Source organism: Paroedura picta, chromosome 4, assembly GCF_049243985.1.
Source record: "Paroedura picta isolate Pp20150507F chromosome 4, Ppicta_v3.0, whole genome shotgun sequence".
NCBI classification, from domain to species: domain Eukaryota; kingdom Metazoa; phylum Chordata; class Lepidosauria; order Squamata; family Gekkonidae; genus Paroedura; species Paroedura picta.
The window spans coordinates 66,614,924-66,635,164 of NC_135372.1; the positions used below are offsets into that span (position 1 = coordinate 66,614,924).

General features: G+C 44.8%; 1 long non-coding RNA gene across 1 annotated transcript; it reads left to right on the forward strand.

Moving 5' to 3' along the window:
* Positions 1 to 3,850: 3,850 nt before the first annotated feature.
* Positions 3,851 to 13,871, forward strand: LOC143836806 (uncharacterized). Its single transcript, XR_013230754.1, has 3 exons — positions 3,851 to 3,918; positions 9,399 to 9,554; positions 13,687 to 13,871. It is a non-coding gene; the product is annotated as an uncharacterized LOC143836806 (long non-coding RNA).
* Positions 13,872 to 20,241: the final 6,370 nt, after the last annotated feature.

Sequence of the window (20,241 nt, forward strand, 5' to 3'; positions counted from 1 at the left end):
CTAAGACTTTTCTCAACATCTTAGTCATACAAAACACCAAAAAAAAATCATCTTGAATGACAACATTGTGTAGCAGTAAGAGTGACTAGAATCTATGAGATACAGGTTTGAATCCCCTCTCTGTCAATGAAACTTCATGGGAAAGAGAGTGACCTGATGCCAGTCACTCTCTTTCAGCCAAACCTATCCTCAGAAGAGAAGTGTGTGGATGCAATGGAGTAAGTGAGAATGATGTAGGTAGTTACCATTGGAGAGAAAAGAAAGAAATCCTTAAATAAAGAAATATAATTTGTAATCAATCCATCATGCAATCAACCAGGGCTTTATGAGACACCAGAAATGATACAATAGGTTTTAGATTACATGAATACAAAAACAAGGAATCTGAAATAAAGTTGAAACAAAGCTGAAACAAAATGTAATCCAACATTTTACCAAAGAAGTATAATAATCCAGGTGCCTTTTTTATTAAAACAAATCTTTGTTTAGATCTGACCATTGTGGGGAACTCTCCTTGTCTTATATTTCTTGTTCTTCGTTCATTTCCATGAAAAACAGTAGGATATCAGATATATTAATTATCTAATATCAGAAAATGTATTGCTCCATGTTTTGCCTGTAAGGAAACTTTACTGAATTTGTAAATCATTTGATTTGATTAATTTACTTGACTGATTTTATTATATTGTTAAATATTCTAATGAAAATTATTGTTTTTAAAGTTTATCAAATCTAAAAAGGATTTGTATCTGCTGAAACTAAAAGTTTGGACCGCAGAATATGTGGGAATCTATGTGAACTATTATTTCATTCTTATAGAGAAAAGTATACAAAAAGTACATATTTTATATTAAGGTTAACTTGGAACAAATAGCTTAACATAGATTTGCATTGTAACTTCCTCACCTTATTCACCCAGTCAGAAGAAATTCATAATTATTGATAATTGTACTGTCATAAGGAACAGTTTTGCTGCTTTTTAAAATTACTTCAGTGGAACACTTAAGGGGGGAATAATATACTCAGGTAGCCTTTCACTGACATGCTTGTGACTTGACACTAATCTAGTGAGAGGCATAACAAAGAAACCTTGATGGCTGCACAAGTGAGAGCTACAGGAGAACCAGGAGACTACATTGTTATCAGCACAGCATAATACAATGCTGAATGAATTAATTATGATGATTGCTTAAAATGTACCTTTTTGTGTAATAGCACTAATTATCAGCAACCCTTTACAATGAGTGGGTAATCATTTGTAATTCCTCCAGCATTCATCGTGGTAACATTAATCACAATGAGCTCATTTGATTTTAATGTGAATATAATACATGATACCACAGGAATTCTATTGTAATCTAGCAGTAAATAATGCTCACTTACTGCTGAGTGTTATCAAGAATTCGTGGGTTAGACAATGAATGCTGGCTGGTATGCCTCCTCCCATACTGCTCAGTTCTTCAACCGCCATTTGAAAAATTCAACACAGTACAATCTCTCACTAGTAGCTGGAAGGAAATTATGTTGGAGGCCAACTGGGAATTCCTTGCCTTTTGGATGAAGCTGAATGGAGAACATGGCCATGATGTTGTTGAGTTAACTTTTGGTTCAGCTTAATCAGTAGTGACACAATATACAATGAAGACTGAAGAGTTAGTAAAGATTCACTTCTATAGCCACTGTGTTCATTATACTATATGATCAAGTACATTTGTGAAGTTGCCAAGATAGAATTTCTTTTTTAAAAATCAGATATATGTGTGTTTGTGTGCGTGCTTTTAGGTACCATTTTTCCTTCTTCACCTTTATTGTCACAATTTTTGATCTCATATACCCAGCTCTGATCCTATTAGCTGTGATGGTTCATGTGACTTTATTGATTATGTCATGATAATACATCTGACATGTTTTCGTGGACATTTTGTAAACAAAGTCATGTGCATTGTAACAGCAAACTGGGTAAGTTGCTCTGTTTAGATCTGATCCAAGACCAATGACTGATGGCTGTAAGAAAAAAATACTGTTCCACCCATTTAGCTGTATATACAATGGCAGATTGTTAATTTTATTCCTACTAACTATAATTTAATTTGTAATTTAAATTGTAACTTAACTAACTGAAATTAAATTGTAGTTGTATGGAACTGCTTCAACTATGACAAGAAAGAGTTTCTGTCATGTCTGTGTTTCTCATTGTCCTTGTACTCAGACTTCCATCTCTTAGTAGTAAGGAAGTCAAGTACCCCACACTATCATTAAAGATGGTATATCTAGGCCAGCTGTTTTCAAGGGGGGGTGTTAATTATTCTAGCCACTGTTAGGGCATATAATTCTGGCAGACAGTGGTGCCTTCACAATGTTAAGTGCAAACAGCAATATGAAATCTATCTTCCATTTTAGCTGTAATCTCATTTTATAGAATATATATTGTCCAACAGAGGTCTTGATATTGTTTTGCCAATTTGGTGAAAGTGTTTTGTACTTGAGAGTCTTTGGCATGTGATTGTAATAGCTGGACTTGGTTTGGAAAGATATTGTTTGGCTGAGGTTTTTAAAATATTGATTGTGTTATTTTTTGTTTATTTTTAAACAGATGTTTTAAATAGAAAAATAAAGTGGAATAGATATTTTAAAAACATACATTGTTTGACTAGTTAGGCCAGTTATCCCCATCCCAAGCAGCCCTTTCCTCCAGGGGAACTGATCTCTGCAGTCTGGAAAGGAGGTTTTCCAGGTCCAGCAGTAGGGATGCTAGCTTCCAGCTGGGACCTGTAGATCTCACTTCTGGGGTTTCTGAAAGCATGAGGAATATTTCAGGCGTTTCTCAAGGGAAAAAAAAATTGAGAAAAGCTGACAGAGTCAGTAACTGAGAAACGCTTTGTAAGTTCTTTACCAACCAATATTTTCATGTAACATACATGAAAATTGTATTTGATTGTAACATACAACTGTTTTTGATTTACTCTGATACTGAACTGAAGAATGTACTTACTGAAATATCTTCAGTTCTTCACGCAAATTTTGCTATCAATTAAATATTTTAATTAAAGGAAGAAACTGTGACAAGTTTATGAATTGTTTATTGTTATTAGCAATTACAGCCACCCAGCATTTCTCTTTGTTTCCCACCTGGAGCCTGGTATCCCTGCACCACCAGGGGAACCAAAGCCCAGGGCTTTTCCCCAGGGGGGCTGATCTGTTGCCTGTAAATGACCTGCAATCCCAGGTCCCAACCTCTCCCATCCTGCAACCTGTCTTCCACAGAGTTCACTCAGTTTGTCCTTGAGGAGCTGATCTCTATAGTCCAATTCCAGGAGATTTACAGGCCTCAGCTAGAGGCTGGTGACCCTGAGTAAGGAATGTCCTTGAGTATTGGAGACAGGGCCTCAGGACTCCAGGGGCAGGCAGGAGATTTTGCCATGTAGCCAGCCCCCAGGAAGGCCACAGTGCAGGTGTGCATCCTAGTGCCCATTGTATCTCTGTGTACAACTGGCTGTGCCTCTAATAAACATTATAAAGTTGCCTACCTGATTGGTTCTGGATGTGTGCTGCCAGTAGGGAGATACCACTCTGCCAATGAGGGCCAATTGGTTTAAATTGCTTGCAGATAATTCCATCCCTACCTGATTGGCCCTCCCTGACAGTATGCAGACTATAGGGAAAGAACAGTCTGTCAATGAGTTCAAATTGCACTCTGTCAGTGAGGGTCAATCAGTTCAAATGTGCCAATGAGGGCCAATTAGTTTAAATTGCATGCAGGCAATGCACTCCCTACTTAATTGTCCCTTCCTGGGGGGTGTGCTGCCAATGGGGAGAGAACATTCTTCCAGTATGGGCTAATCATGGAGCTTATCTAGCCTCTTCTTGCTGCTTGATGTGTAGAAGAGATCCTGGCTTTTCTGAAAGGCCTTGCTACTGGTAAGTTGCTTCTTTCTCATCCTTTTCCCACCCTCTATCTCCCCCAAGCAAGGGAAGGGAGCCAGCTGCTTTCTTTGCCTCCTGTGTTGGTCTCAGCTCTCTGCTAGAAAGCAGCAATGATAAGCTGCAAGGGAGGCAGAGATAATGAGTATTTGAAAAACAAAATGCCAAGGGACAGACAGAATGCAATGCATGTCTTAACTCAGTTTAGTGAGTCAAGGGTTCCTTCAGGCAGTCCAAAGGCATCAGCAGAACATGCAGGTAACAGGTTGTGTCTACAACCCAGGCTTTCCAGCCTCACTTACCTCACAGTGTGTATGTTGTGGGGAGAGGAAAGGGAAGGTGGGACTCCTTCAGGTAAAAAGAAGTGGCATATGATAACCAACTCTTCTTCTTCAAGTTAATATAGGCTGTGAGCAGTCTTTCAGTCCTTGCTCTGTGATGATTCCCATTCTTCAATCAGCAGCTAACAGGGTGTGGTGCCTTTTAGACTGGAACTCTCTTCCAGCACATAGCTGGCATTGCTTAATTAGCTCAAGTGAGCCAGGTGGGCTGACAAGGCACGGAGATGCAGCTGGAGGATGGGCAGAGGAATTAAGAGCTCCTTCAACAACTTTGGAACCTAGCCCTGGCTTGTTTCTAGCTCCATTCCCTCCTACTGTTCAGAGCACTCTGCCTGTTGAACATCTGGCTTGGATAAGTGTTCATCCATCTGAAGCTCAGGTGAAGCTGGGAGGCTGGCCCAGCCTTTGGGAGATGTGGGGTGGATGAGAAGGAGGCAGCCCCCCACACAGCCTTTGCTGCCTGATCTGCCCTTTCAGAGATGGGGCTGGGTAGACAACTGAGAGCACGTGGAGAGAGCTACTGGGGAGAGTTGCTGCTGACCAGGTGAGGCTATTGTGCTGCCTGGGTGAGGTGATTGCTGGGTAATTGTTGGGAGGATTAAAAAGGGCTGCTCCTCACCAGAGGCGCGAGACAAAGGGATCTTGGCCTGTGGCTCTTAGCCTGGGGTTCTTGGCCGAGCAATTAGAATCAGTAGATTATATTTCCCTAGTACTTGCACTGCCTAGACATTACAATGGACCTCCAGGACACTCATCCCATCATCTGTAGTGAGTGTGACATGATTGCCTTCCTCCCAGAAGACAAGATGGACTACAGCTGCCCCAAGTGTAAGCTGGTAAAACTTTTTAAGGAAAAGATTAGGGGATTAGAAAACAGAATTATTACTCTGACCCCAAGTAAGAAAGTGGAGGAGTTCATAGACCAGAGCCCTGCAACTCAGAATAAAGAGAATACAACCAGTCCTGAAGAGGATAAGGAGATTGACCACAATAGCGAGCCTCTGCAGACAGTTCGTAAAAAGACTCAACGGCGAAGAGCGAGACGATTCTCAGGACCTTTGGAGCTCCAGAATAGATTTCAGGTCCTTGCAGAGGAGGTGCAAGGGTCAACAAGGGAAGAGGTCCCAAAACAAAGTCTAAGACAAAGGGAAGAGGCCACGGGGACAGAAGGAAATGGAGTTGAGAAGAAAAAAAAGGAGAGTACTGGTAATTGGAGACTCCCTGCTAAGAGGAATGGATTGCCATGTGGCTGGGCCCGACCCCCTAATCCGAGAGGTGTGTTGCTTGCCAGGGGCAAAAATTAAAGATGTTTCAGAACAGCTGCCCAAACTCCTCAAATCTACAGATCGCTACCCATTTGTGATGGTCCATGTGGGAACGAATGACATGTCCCTGAATGCCATTGCTCCTATTAAAAAAAACTATCAAGATCTGGGGAGGAAGCTCAAGCAAATGGGGGCATAAGTGGTATTCTCTTCAATCTTGCCTGTCAAGGGAAGAGGAATGCGTCGGGAGAGGAAGATAATGGAGGAGAATCACTGGCTGTGTAGTTGGTGCTGGCAGGAGAGACTTGGTTTCTGGGACCATGGGATAGGCTTTCTTGAGGAAGACCTACTAGCACCTGATGGACTGCACTTATCGAAACTGGGGAAGAATGTGTTTGGCAGGAACCTGGGGAGATTCATCAGGAGAGCTTTAAACTAAAGCCACTAGGGGAAGGAGACGATCAACATAGGGAGTGTATGGAAGGAAAACGATTGGAGGCAGCCCAATCAGCAAGGCCAGCTCATAGGGAACCAAAAGTAAAAGGATTCAGATTTCTTTATACCAACGCCTGAAGCATGGGCAATAAAAAGGAAGAGCTGGAACTTCTCATGCTGATGGAATGGCATGATCTAGTAGGCATCACAGAAACTTGGAGGAATGATTCTCATGACTGGAATGTAATGGTGGATGGATATGAACTGTTCAGAAAAAACAGAATAGATCAAAGAGGTGGAGGAGTGGCACTGTATGTGAGGAAAGGGCTTACCTGTCAGGAAATTCTAGTGAAGGAGAGCATATCTACAGTGGAAAGCATCTGGGTGAAAATAAGCGAGGGGAAAACAAACAGTGTGGTGGTTGGTGTCTGCTACCGACCGCCTGACCAACGAGAGGATGTGGATGCTGCACTTTGCGAGGAGCTTGAGAAAATATCCAAGCGGTAGGACCTTGCCATCATGGGTGACTTCAATTTCCCAGATGTGTGCTCGGAAACAAACTCTGTGAAGCGTCCTCGGTCATGCAACTTTCTGACCTGCCTGGCTGACAATTTCATTTATCAAATGGTAGATAAACCTAAAAGAGATTCAGCCATACTGGACTTAATACTGACCAACAGGCAAGAGTTGGTGGATGAGGTGAAGGAGGTGGGGACCCTAGGGGGAAGTGACCATGTCCTCATATAATTCCTTTTGAGATGGGGAGCCAAGGAAGCTTGTAGCCAGACACGGATGTTGAATTTTTGTAGGGCAAACTTTAATAAACTCAGAGACATGATGAGTGTCATACCATGGACAAGAATGCTGGAAGGGAAGGGAGCATGTGAAGGGTGGGTGCTACTCAAACAAGAGCTATTGCATGCTCAATCAATGACTATCCCAGAAAGACGAAAACACTGCAGAAGCTCTAAGAAGCCTATTTGGATGAACAGAGAACTTCAAGAGGAACTAAGAAAGAAAAGGAAAACGTTCAGGAAATGGAGGGAAGGACAGAGCTCTAAAGAAGAGTACCTACAGGTTACTAGGCACTGTAGATCATTCATCAGAAAGGCCAAAGCTGAGAGTAAGCTAAGATTGGCCAGGGAAGCCCATTGTAACAAGAAAAGATTTTTCAGTTATGTAAAGGAGGCAATAGGCCCACTGTTGGGTGCGGATGGACAAACTCTAACGGGGGATGCAGAGAAAGCAGAAAGGCTTAGTGCCTATTTTACATCTGTTTTTTCCCACAGGTCAAAGTGTTTAGGCACATCTAGAGATGACCGTAACCAAAGGATAGTGTCTGGGTGGTAGGTTAACATGGATAGAGAAGTTGTCGAGAGGCATTTAGCTGCACTGGATGAGTTCAAATCCCCTGGTCCGGATGAAATGCACCCAAGAGTACTCAAAGAACTTTCCAGAGAACTTGCACAGCCCTTGTCCATCATCTTCGGAACCTCTTTAAGGACTGGAGATGTCCCGGAGGACTGGAAGAGAGCAAACGTTAATCCGATCTTCAAAAAAGGGAGGAAGGATGACCCGGGAAACTACAGACCAGTGAGTCTGACCTCTGTTGTGGGGAAGATAATAGAGCAGATATTAAAGGGAGTGATCTGCAAACATCTGGAGGACAATTTGGTGATCCAAGGAAGTCAGCATGGATTTGTCTCCAACAGGTCCTGCCAGACCAATCTAGTTTCCTTTTTTAACCAAGTAACAGCTTTGCTACATCGAGGAAATTCAGTTGATGTCATTTACTTGGATTTTAGTAAAGCTTTTGACGAGGTTCCCCATGATGTTCTGATGGATAAGTTGAAGGACTGAAATCTGGATTTTCAGATAGTTAGGTGGATAGGGAATTGGCTAGAGAACCGCACTCAAAGTGTTGTTGTCAATGGTGTTTCATCAGACTGGAGAGAGGTGAGTAGCGGGGTACCTCAGGGCTCGGTGCTCGGCCCGGTACTTTTTAACATATTTATTAATGATCTAGATGAGGGGGTGGAGGGACTACTCATCAAGTTTGCAGATGACACCAAATTGGGAGGACTGGCAAATACTCTGGAAGATAGAGACAGAGTTCAACGAGATCTGAACACAATGGAAAAATGGGCAAATGAGAACAAGATGCAATTTAATAAAGATAAGTGTAAAGTTCTGCATCTGGGTCAAAAAAATGAAAAGCATGCCTACTGGATGGGGGATACGCTTCTAGGTAACACTGTGTGTGAACGAGACCTTGGGGTACTTGTGGATTGTAAACTAAACATGAGCAGGCAGTGTGATGCAGCGGTAAAAAAGGCAAATGCCATTTTGGGCTGTATCAACAGAGGCATCACATCAAAATCACAAGATGTCATAGTCCCATTGTATACGGCACTGGTCAGACCACACCTGGAGTACTGTGTGCAGTTCTGGAGGCCTCACTTCAAGAAGGACGTAGATAAAATTGAAAGATGATCTGGGGCCAAGGGACCAAGCCCTATGAAGATAGGGTGAGGGACTTGGGAATGTTCAGCCTGGAGAAAAGGAGGTTGAGAGAGGACATGATAGCCCTCTTTAAGTATTTGAAAGGTTGTCACTTGGAGGAGGGCAGGATGCTGTTTCTGTTGGCTGCAGAGGAGAGGACACGCAGTAATGGGTTTAAACTTCAAGTACAACGATATAGGCTAGATATCAGGAAAAAAATTTTCACAGTCAGAGTAGTTCAGCAGTGGAATAGGTTGCCTAAGGAGGTGGTGAGCTCCCCCTCACTGGCAGTCTTCAAGCAAATGTTAGATACACACTTTTCTTGGATGCTTTAGGATGCTTAGGGCTAATCCTGCGTTGAGCAGGGGGTTGGACTAGATGGCCTGTATGGCCTTCCTACTCTATGATTCTGTGATTCTATGAATGGAATCAGCTCATTCCCTATGGTCTTCCTGTAGCAGCCTGGCCTTTGGGAGAGGTGGGAGTGGCTGGGAAAGAGGCAGCCCCCTATGGCAATACCCACACAGCCTGGCCTTTGGGATATGTGGCAGAATGCGGCAGGAAGGAGGCAACCCCTCTAAAGCCTTCCTGCCTGGCCCAGCCTTTGGGAAATGTGGGATATGGGAATACGGTGGCAGCCACTCTGCTCCTTTCTGGTCCAGCCTTTGGAAGATGGGGGGGGAGTGGAAAGATGGCATCACAGCCTGCCCTGGCTGGCCTTTGGAAGATGTGCGGTTGGATGGGAAGGTGGGGGCAGTGGTGACCTATATAGACACTGTTGTATGGGGGTTGGGGTAGGAGGGCCATTGCCCCTCCAAAGCATTTTTCTTTAAGAAAACTGATACCGTCCTTCCCTCTTCTCTTTCCTCCCCCTTCTTTCTTTGTCTCTTTCTTTCTCTTTCATCCTGTCTTTCTCTCTTTCATCTTCCTGTAGGTTTTCAGTCCCCCACCAGGAATTTGGCAACCCAGCTGGCTGCATATGGAGGTGGGGTCAGGAATCAAACCCAGCTCTTGACATTAAAGACTGCTCCCTATAACCACTTCAACACACTGGATCTCAATATTGAGGGGTAGGAAGGCCAGAGTGCAGGTATATATGCTTGCACCCATTGTATTCCTGGGTACAACAGGCTTTGCCCCTAGTATCAGTAATAATATTTGCAGAAGTATCCTCCATCTCAGCCCTGTTATAACATTTTCTTTTTTTCTCACAAGGCAAGAAATATTTTTTTCTCACAAGGCAAGAAATATTATTAGTTTGCACACTGTTTGAGGGTTTCATCTTATAGAAAATTGTTCTCTGCAAACATTTTAGCAAGTGCCAAGATACTGCTGGCATAGATTAGATGGACTACGGCAGCATAGGGTGTATCCCTAGCTCATTAAAGCCAATGACGGAACCCCCAATTGATTCACTGGAATTAGGATGGTACTATAGTTAAATTTCTCCAACTGCTCTGCTAATACAAGCCTCATTAATTTAATGTTCACATGCAGTGTGAGTCCTGAGGGTTTCCTATAAACAGTAAATGGTTTGTGTCTAGGTGACCCTTTTGGAGCTGTATTACTCTCAAATATCAATTGAAGCCGAATCCAGAAAATTTCATCGCTATTTTTCAATTGCCATTCTAACAACTAGAATGACTTATCTTGGCATGTCAATTGATTTATTTCTCTCTTTTAAAAGGAAGAAGAAGAAAAGGGGGGGGGGAGAAAATTAAACTGTGGCCCACAAATTTAACTCATATATCTAAAATAATTTAGGACAGGGGAAATAAAAAAAAACTAATACAAACAAATAATATTTGGATGGTAATTAAACCTATGATTTTTAACAGAATATATATGAACTTTGGGAATGGAACAAACACTGTAAACCAATATTTAAATGTTTTCTTTTAAGTTAGTACTCACTGATTTCTTGATAGACTATGAGAAATCTTGCATAACTCATGTAAACTGGTTTTGCCTCAGTTTAGTTGAATTTGATTGGCAGGTGGGCAAGCAAGCAACAAGGCCACAGTTTTAATGTTGCATAACCTCCAGCCAGAGAGTTGGCCTGGCATAAGAAATAGAATCCACCGCCAGCTGTCCGGCTGCTCATGCTTGGTCCTGGGGGCACCCTGGAACCTGTTTCCTTCCCAGCCAGGGGGGCAGGTCCTTGCCCCCAGGATCCATCTCCTTGGGAAGCAGCTTGGTGGATGGGTGCCCACCTGATTTGGTCACCAGCCACCCGGCTCAGAGCCCCTGGTCTACCAAGCCAGGTAGGCTGCACTCAACCTCGATCCAGACTCTTATGGAGACCCCCTTCAGGGCTCCAGTATGCAAACTGAAACCCTGAAACCACAGGCTCTTCTCAGGCCCTTTTAACCCAACACTGGGTGACAGCCAACTGTCCTTGCCCCTGCCAACCATTCAGCCACCACTGTGTACATCACCTGTTGCTGTAATTTTAAAAACCCCCTAAAGCCGCAGCCACCAGACATGTCTGACTTAGCTTGGAGGTCATACCCCATGTCCAACGAAGTCTGCTAAATGGCCACCCTATTGAAGTTCCAGAGAAAGTCAGCCCACACCTGGAGATTGGCCTTAATATCCTCTGAAACCCATGTCCTGTGGCACAGGCGCAACATGCCTCTGGTGGTCTGCACCAATAGAAGAGGAGGAGGAGGAGGAGGAGGAGGAGGAGGAGGAGGAGGAGGATCTTATATGCCGCTTTTATCTACCCGAAGGTGTCTCAAAGTGGCTTACAGTTGCTTTCCCTATTACTGGTTGGTCAGAAGGTCACCCAGCTGGCTGCATGTGGGGGAGTACAGAATCAATCTTGGCTCACCAGATTAGAAGTCCGCGCTCCTAACCAATAAACCAAGCTGGCTCACCAAAGCCCTGCCAGGTGCCATCACCTTGCAGGAAAATTCAGATGTCCCAGTAAGACCTGCAATTTCTGGAAGGTACACTTTAGGGTTGTGCGATTCGGCCGCCGAAGCGGCCGTTCCGTCCGGGCGCAGCCAGCGCCGCGCCGCGGGGGGGAGGGCGGTGCCGGCAGCGGCGTGACAGCGGGTGCAATCACGCAGGCGCGGAACTCCGCGCCTGCGTGGTTGCGCCCGCTGTCACGCCGCTGCCGGCACCGCCCTCCCCCCCCGCGGCGCGGCGCTGGCTGCGCCCGGACGGAACGGCCGCTTCGGCGGCCGAATCGCACAACCCTAGTACACTTCCTTCTCTCCAACATCATCCTGATGAAACCCCAGATAGTCTGCAGCTTCTCTCTCCACCTTGCCCACACCGGAATACAAGGGACAGCCCTTCAGTGGCTGATCTCCTTCCTCTGGGGTCATGGACAGAGTCACAATTGGAAAAAGAACATCAAGCCTCCGACAGCGTACTTGTGGAGTCCCACAGGGAGCAGTCCTCCAAGCCACGTTACTAGTGCCCTACCTGGCCCAGAACATCTAGCCATAGTGATCCATGTGATGGTCACCTCCAGACTGGACTTCTGTAACTTGCTTTATGCCTTTGACCTTGATCTGGAAACTACAGCTGGTCCAAAATGCAGCAGTCAGGGTCCTCACAGCAACAACATGGAGGACCCACATTTGGCCCATTCTCCATCAGCTACAGTGGTTGCCAGTTGAATTTCAGATCAGGCTAAAGGTTCTGGTAATCACCTTTAAGGCCATACATGGTCAGGGCCAAGTGTACCTGAGGGACCGCCTCACTGTGTATGCCCTTCAAAGAGCTTTATGATCCACCACCGCCGGCTAATGATCTCTGGCCCTAAATAAACTTGCCTGGCCTCAACCAGGGCCAGAGCCTTCTCTGTCCTGGCTCCTACCTGGGGGAATGAGTTCCTGGAGGAGATCAGGGCCCTGATGGAGCTAAAACGGTTCCACAGGGCCTGCAAAAGGAAGCTCTTCCATTAGGAATTTGATTGAGATCAGGTAACCAGCAACATATACAGGGCCCCTCCCAGAAATCCACCCATGCATTCTGCTCTGGACCTGTTTGCATTATACTCTGTTACCTTTGTTATAGTTTAATGTTATAATGTTATTGTGAAAAGCTGAGTTCCATGTACTGTTTTCTACATTTTATGTAAACCACAATGAGCCTTAGAGGAGGGTGATGGATGGATAATGTTTTGAAATGACATCACAGGAAAAGAACATGGTTGAAGATATTCAACATGTCTACTTACTTTTAAGTAGTTTCTGAAGTGAGGACTGATGTTATTTGGTTTACCATTCCCCACAGAGGTTGTAGAAACTGTGCAGAAACTGTGCCACTGACATAGAGACAACATGATCATCTACTAGGCACTAGAATGTTAGGGTTTTTTCCCATACAAATTTTGGATCACAATGTCAATGGGAAAATTGCTGTGGATGCGTATGTCCATTGGCAGTCTATGCATGGAATTTATGTTTTTAACGTTTGTATGACAAATAAATATTTTCTTGTGTGTGTGTCTCTCTACCCTTTCCAAAGAATGGCAAGGAAGAGGCACAGGCTAGACATAATGTATATCTATTTCAAAGAAAAACCAAGAGTGTTGCATAAAATGTCTTTCTTCCCTGTTTTCTAAATTAAATTGTTCAGAAAACAGCTTAAAAAAATCTTTTGCAGACTGCTTGCATAATCCATTCCATCAATTTAGCCCATTGTAAAGTCACCCACAATTATTCTAGAAACAAAGCTAGTACTGTGTCAGTTTGCAGGCTATGAAATAAAGTGGGTTAATGAAAATACAGGCTAGGAGTAGGAAATAAGATTAGAGGTGACATATTGTTTTCAGCCATAAGGACTTCTTTGGGCTGTAGCAAGGGGGGGAAATCTCCAGCTATTCTGCTTTAGCCATCATATCAAGCCCCCGTTTGTTGTGGAATTCAGAAATAATTGTGACCTTAGGGCTGCAAACAGCAGCATGAATTAGAGGCGGGTAGTTATAAGCATTGTTTTTGCAAGCAACCTGCAGCTCACATAGCTTGTTGCTCAAAAGAAGTTAGCAGTTAAACAAAAGCATGCTAGACATTCTGGCTTTTAAGCTCAATAAAACCCATCTGTGCATATTTTTAAGGTCTTGGTACTATTATAACCTCTGGTAAATGATCTAGATTACTATTCAGTTATGGGAATTAGATTAGTATTTGATTAGTATTCAGTCATGTCTGTGTGCATTTGTGTATACAAATCATATTTTTAAAACAATGTGTTACCACCTGCAGCAAAATGAAGGCCATGGATTACAACTGTGTTTACCGAAGATATTTAGCCCTTTGAAATCTTTGGTGAAGACATGGGGATGTGAGAAACTGAAAATATCTAGACATGACGACAACTCTCAGACATGACTGATTATCAGGGGAGGGTCTTTTTGGACTCCAGCCCAGAGAACCTTCAGAAGCAGTATCTCAAACTTTTTTTTTCTTTTAGCCAAAAGGGTTCACTAGCAAAAAAGCATTGTTTTTCACAAAACTGGGAGAAAAACCTCTATTTAATATTACCACTGGATGCATTGGGTCATCACAGTTAGGACTCAACATAATATCTGCAGTTGCAACAAGAACCAAAAGTTGTGAGTAATTTGAGCCTGAGTTGCCACAAGAAATTTAATTTAAGCGTTCCATAAGTGGAGATGCATCTGTCCATTAGTCTCCAATCCTGACATTTTTATTTCCGTTACTATGTTTCCCCTTAGTTGAACACAAACAAGTGATAGCCTTATACATTTAGCTTGTTATTCTATGGTCCTTGAATAGGTTAAAAAAGTTAATTTTGCAGTGTACCAATTTATTGCTTACCCTCTGGTTGGTAATTCCTAATTAATTGTGTCTGAGAAGATATGAATGCCTACAAAAGGTTACACCTTGAATAAAACTTTGCTCATCTTAAAGTTGCCACAGGACTCAAACTTCGTTCTTCCCCCAATGGGCAGTACAGCTGCTGGACTGGACAGACAGAAGCATATGTTTTTCTTTTACTCTGTGAGCCAGGATTGCTGGATCTGAATTGGCATATATGGGAGCTTTTGAGGGTGTAGCATGGGGATGGCAGGGTTTGTGGAAGACCTCATCTTTAAACAGCCTCGTGGCGTGGAGCGCCACGGACTGAATAAAGGAGTAAGGGCACTGTGGGAGGAGTTAGGGCGGGCCCTGTCCGGGATAAAAATTCGGAGGAGCTAATCAGGAGCCGCGTCGCGGCTCCTGATTGGCCCCTCCAAGTGTCCATCCCGGCCTAAGCAGGCAATGGGGAGCCACGCAAAGCGCGGCTCCCCATTCCCTGCTTCACCCGCACAGACAGCCTTCTCCCGGCCGGCGGAGCAGTCTCGCCGCGTCATAGACGCGGCGAGGCTGCTCCGCCGGCTGGGAGAAGGCTTGAGAGAGCCTCGGGGGGTGGGGGGGCCTGGAAGCCTTCTCCCGGCCGGCGGAGCGGCCTTGCTGCATCGTAGACGCAGCGAGGCCGCTCCGCCGGCCGGGAGAAGGCTCGAGAGAGCCTCGGGGGGCGGGTAGGCCTGGAAGCCTTCTCCCGGCCGGCGGAGCGGCCTTGCTGCGTCGTAGATGCGGCAAGGCCGCTCCGCCGGCCGGGAGAAGGCTTGAGAGAGCCTCGGGGGGCGGGTAGGCCTGGCCGCCTTCTCTGGGGACTCCCGTCCGTTCTTCCGACGGAGCACCGAAAATGGCCGCCGACGGAACCGCCAGCCAGCCGAGGATGCCCCGCCGCCGCCCGCCGCCGCCCGCCCCCAACGACGGCTCCGGTAAGGTTCGCTCCCTTCCTGCCTGCTGCCCTGTCCTTCCCATTCTAGCGCCCATTGTATTTGGGTTACAATGGGCTCTTTTCGTAGTCAGAGTATAATGCCATAGATTCCACCCTCCAAAACAGCTATTTTCTCCAGGGGAACTGACCTCTGTCAGCTGGAGAGCTACTGTAATATCAGGAGATCCGAGGTGCCACCTGGAGGTTGGCAACCCTACACCTGTGTTGCAGATTGCAGTGCAGAACAGCCCAAAGCTACTTCTCTCCCTCTGGGGACAGAGGATACTATTCAGAATTTTTTTCAGTATTGATTGTGCATTACAGTCAGTAACAACAGGCAAAAAAGAAATACTCATTTAATCTCTAATGAGATGAGAGAGAAGACATTTAAGGGAGACCCAAAATGGATCAAGGACATGAGACTGGTGCAAGAGGATATCAACTGTTCCCGTCTATAACATTTTCCCAATATGAATCCCCTCAAAAGCAATTAGCTCCAATTAGTGGATAACACAGGGAACCTTTAAAATGGCTAACTGAGCTAAGGGTCAAACCAGAAATGATAGAGGATTCGTCTTTACACAGCTCTTACTATTCATCACATGGTGCAATGAGCTCCTGGAAGGGCTAAGGGCTCTGACACAACTGAGTCAGTCCTGTAAGACAGAGCTCTATTACCAGGCATTTGGTTGGGTCAGTGACTATCATGATGACTTAAGATGAAATCCTGATGGACTCCGTATATATGGATACCCCCACCCGAAACTATAGCTAAATTGTATTATATGGCCATGTATGTGATTTTAAAATGATGGAAGCGGTTCCAAGCTTTCTGGGAGGGGTGGGATATGAATGTGAATAGAAATTTTAAAAATAAAATAAAACTCTGTCCACTCTGTTAAGTGTGAGTGACTCAGAATGCCTAGTTGGGGAGGGGGGGGTAACTACTCCAAGTTTGTATGGGTGTTACCTCTATGAATAGAATTCCTCCCTTTGTCTTAACCTGAGAGCTGCCCTCTGAACCCTCCTCTTGCTTTGTTCTCTCATACATTTCAGAGTGCTCACACATGTCTCTGCAACTCTCTTCTATAGCTACAATATCTTCAGACTTTTACATAAATGATGCTGGACAAATTGACTATTTGCCCTAAGGGAGGTACTCTTTAAAGGAAACTCCTTCCTGTAACTTGAGTGTGAATTGGATCTACCTGAATAATTTTACCTTTCTGAGATCTATTGGGAGATTTATTTACTGTATTTATTTATTCACTGTATTCAGTATCACACTTCAACAATTCGGCAAAACTCTACTATATTCAACATACTCTTGCACCTTTAACTCACTTCAGCCTTATTTTATTTTAGCATTTTTTTCATCTACTTTGGTTTTGATAGAAGAAAATGCTGAAAGCAACAAGGCAATGTGAGGGAAGGATTTTGGTTTCCTTGTATGCACAACCCATTTTACTTAAAAAAAAATAGATTTCTCACCATCTATACGGTTGCATGAATGAGAGGATATAGGTTTTCTTAGGAAAAAATGTAGAGGGTTTGTATTATACGTATACATACATAAAATATATAAAAATCCTAAATCTCAACATGTCTCATATTAGTAATGTAAAAATGGTACATACCTGATGCCATTCTGTATTATGCATGTATGTCATTATTTTGATATCTGTTTGTTAACTCTTGTATTTGCATGCTAATTTATGGCCATTCACAGATTTTGATAGCTATTGTTATCCAGTTTCTAATGCCTCTTGACTTCAGCTAGCTGTTCCGGACAATCGAAGCTCTTACTTACTGCCTACCTATATGTAGTGGTTGAGGATGTTTTACTGTATCTGACAAAGTGTGTGTGCATACAAAAGCCTTTGAATAAAACCTTTTCGGACTTATAGGTACCACTGGACACAAACTTTGTTCTACATAAAACATTATTGTTACTACTAGATTACTATTATTACTGTTAATAAAACACAGCCAAGACTCGCCTCAGCTGCTTATTGACATCGTCGAGGGCGGCTGGAGGCAAATGCAACTGCCCTAGCAGCCTGTTCATGGCATGTGCTGTGTGAAGACTGTGTATGCATTTATAAAGAGGTAGGGTGAGACCTGCAATGCTTATAAAGGCAACATGTACACAGGTCCCAACCTCTTTACGCTGGAGAGCAGCTTCCCACCCACCTACCTTATGTTAATGAAAAACAGCCTTGTTACAGTATCTGAGGTGGATGTTTCACAGTTAATAATTCATCACAGCTGAGGGTTTGCATGGGATGGAGCCTGTTGGTAGAGAGTCTGGTGTGCAATTGGATTCCCTGGGTTTGGGGCCTCCATATGAGGTAGCATGTAAGAAAGCATAGCTGATTCAGCAGGGCAGCCTGGAGGCAGCCAACTGAGGTTTGTGCCTATTTGGTTCCCCCACATACGTTGCTTCCCTTAGCAGTGAAGTCCAGTAGGCAAGGGGATCTGCTCTCCCAGTGGGGAACAGTGCAGATCCCCAGGGCACCTCTGAACTCCGTGAGTTGTGGTGCAGTCTGCTAACTGCTAGGTCAGGCTCCCTCCCCCATGCTGTGCCAACCCACCCGTGGGGGAGGTAATAAAGCTGTGGCCTTGTTTATACCCAACATTGGCTTGTTGCATCTTATTCTATCCCAAAATGTCCTCCTACAAATCAATATTGTTTTATTGTTCATCAGATTTCTCAGTGTCTCCCTGTGGCCACTCTGCAAATATGAATTTCAATTGGCTATTGTCAAGCGCACAGGAAACTCACAACAAAACTTATTCAAAAGAAAAATAGTTTTATTGATTAGCACTACACGCAATGGACTGAAAAGTCAAATCTGACTAGAAGCCAGATTTGCCTCAGCTTATCAATACATTTCTCCCGCCCAAAACTTGACAGTTCCCAAGGGGGGGAGGTGAGTGAGAAAAGACATATGTGAAAGCAAAACAGGATTCCAAACTCCCATCCTTGAAAGAGGTGACAAACAACCCTTTCCGCCCATAACAAGATAAGGTTAACATAACATCACTATTCTATTTTATTGCTTACAAACTACAAGGCCGGGACTAGCAGGCGCCGGGCCCCATCTAGTAATATAACTGACATGGAGGAACTCAGGCTAATTTATGACAGAGATTCTACAATCCTGACATCCCTCCGCATTAAAACTAACTTCACTCCCCCACCTAGCCGGCATCAACCGGGCGAGGACAATCAGGGAATGCTCGATGGAAAGCCCGGAGAAGGCGGGGTGCCTTCACATTCCCAGCCTCAACCCACTCTTTATCCCCAGAGGGGAAATCCTTCCAATCGACCAAATATTGAAGGCGACCCTTATGCAATCGAGAGTCTAAGATTTGGTTGACTTCATAGTGGGTGTCCTTATCGATGTAAATTGGAACAGGCATAGATGGAGGAGGGTGCCACTCGTCCGGGGCTGGAGCTCTTCGCAGCAGGCTGGAATGAAAAACCGGATGCACATTCCTATAAGTTTTTGGCAAAGCTAGCTCCACAGTCACATTATTTATCAGTTTCACCACTTTAAATGGCCCCACATACTTTGGGCCAAGTTTCTTGGACTTCTGCTGACACCTTAAGTTCTTAGTAGACAGGTAGGCTAGGTCACCCACTTTCCAATCAGGGGCAGGTACCCTCTTCTTATCAGCTTGAGCCTTATAGGCATGTTTGGCTTCTTTGAGGCTAGCAACGATCTCTGGCCAGCCCATACTGATGGATGCTGCCCATTTGTTTATGTCAGGAACCTCCGTGGAGCTAAGTCCCCAGGTGGGGGCTGACATTAAATCAGTTCCGTACACCACCTTGAAAGGCGATACCCCAGTTGAGGAGTGGACTCCATTGTTATAGGCGAACTCAGCAAGTGGCAGCAAGGAAACCCAGTCATCCTGCTGGTGATTGATGAAACAGCGTAAATACTGTTCCAGGATTTGGTTTACTCTTTCGGTCTGGCCATTTGACTCCGGGTGATAGCCTGAGGTGAGGGCTTGCTCCACACCTAATAGTTTAAGAAGCTCCCTCCAGAACTTGGAAACGAACTGGGGGCCCCGATCCGTCAAAACACGTGTCGGGATCCCGTGCAGACGTACCACGTGTTTAATAAATAGAGAGGCCAGTTTTGGTGCTGAGGGCACGCCCGTACAGGGGATGAAATGAGCCTGTTTGGAGAAAGCATCCACTACTACCCATATAACAGTGTTCCCTTGGCTGGGGGGAAGGTCTGTAATAAAGTCCATAGTCACATCAGTCCATGGACGTGAGGGGGTGGGCTGTGGTTGCAAAAGTCCCTTCTTCTTGCCCCCAATTGGTTTCGAGGCAATACAAATGGGGCACCCCTGCACATATTTCTCCACATCTTTACGTAAGGATGGCCACCAGTACTGTCTCCTGACCAGGTGCAGAGTTTTCACAAAACCAAAATGTCCAGCGGTTTTTGCATCGTGGCAAAGTTTCAAAACTTTTCCCCGGGCCACGGCAGGCACAAAGAGTCTTTCGCCTTTGAAAAAGAGCCCCCCCTTCTCAGACAGATCAGGGCGGAGGGAGCAAAACTCTGGGTCAGTTGACAACTCCTTTTGGACCCAGCCCCCTGGGATGGGCGTATCAGTCTTTGTGTGGCTGCGCGTCACAGCGGCCATCCCCAGTTGGGCGGGGGTAAAGACGGTATCTACCAATGGGTCTCGTTTGCTATTGTACTGAGGCAGGCGCGATAGTGCATCCGCCAAAAAATTCAGTTTGCCAGGAAGATGCTTTAGGGAGAAGTTGAAACGAGCAAAAAACTCCGCCCATCTCATTTGCTTGGCCGAAAGCGAGCGGGGCTGCTTGAGTGCCTGAAGGTTTTTATGATCTGTCCAGACTACAAACGGGATCGCTGACCCCTCCAGCCAATGCCGCCAAGTGGAAAGGGCCAATTTCACTGCAGCCGCCTCTTTTTCCCAAATTGCCCAATTTCTTTCCGCAGCTGAAAATTTCTTTGATAAATAGGCCAGGGGGTGCAATT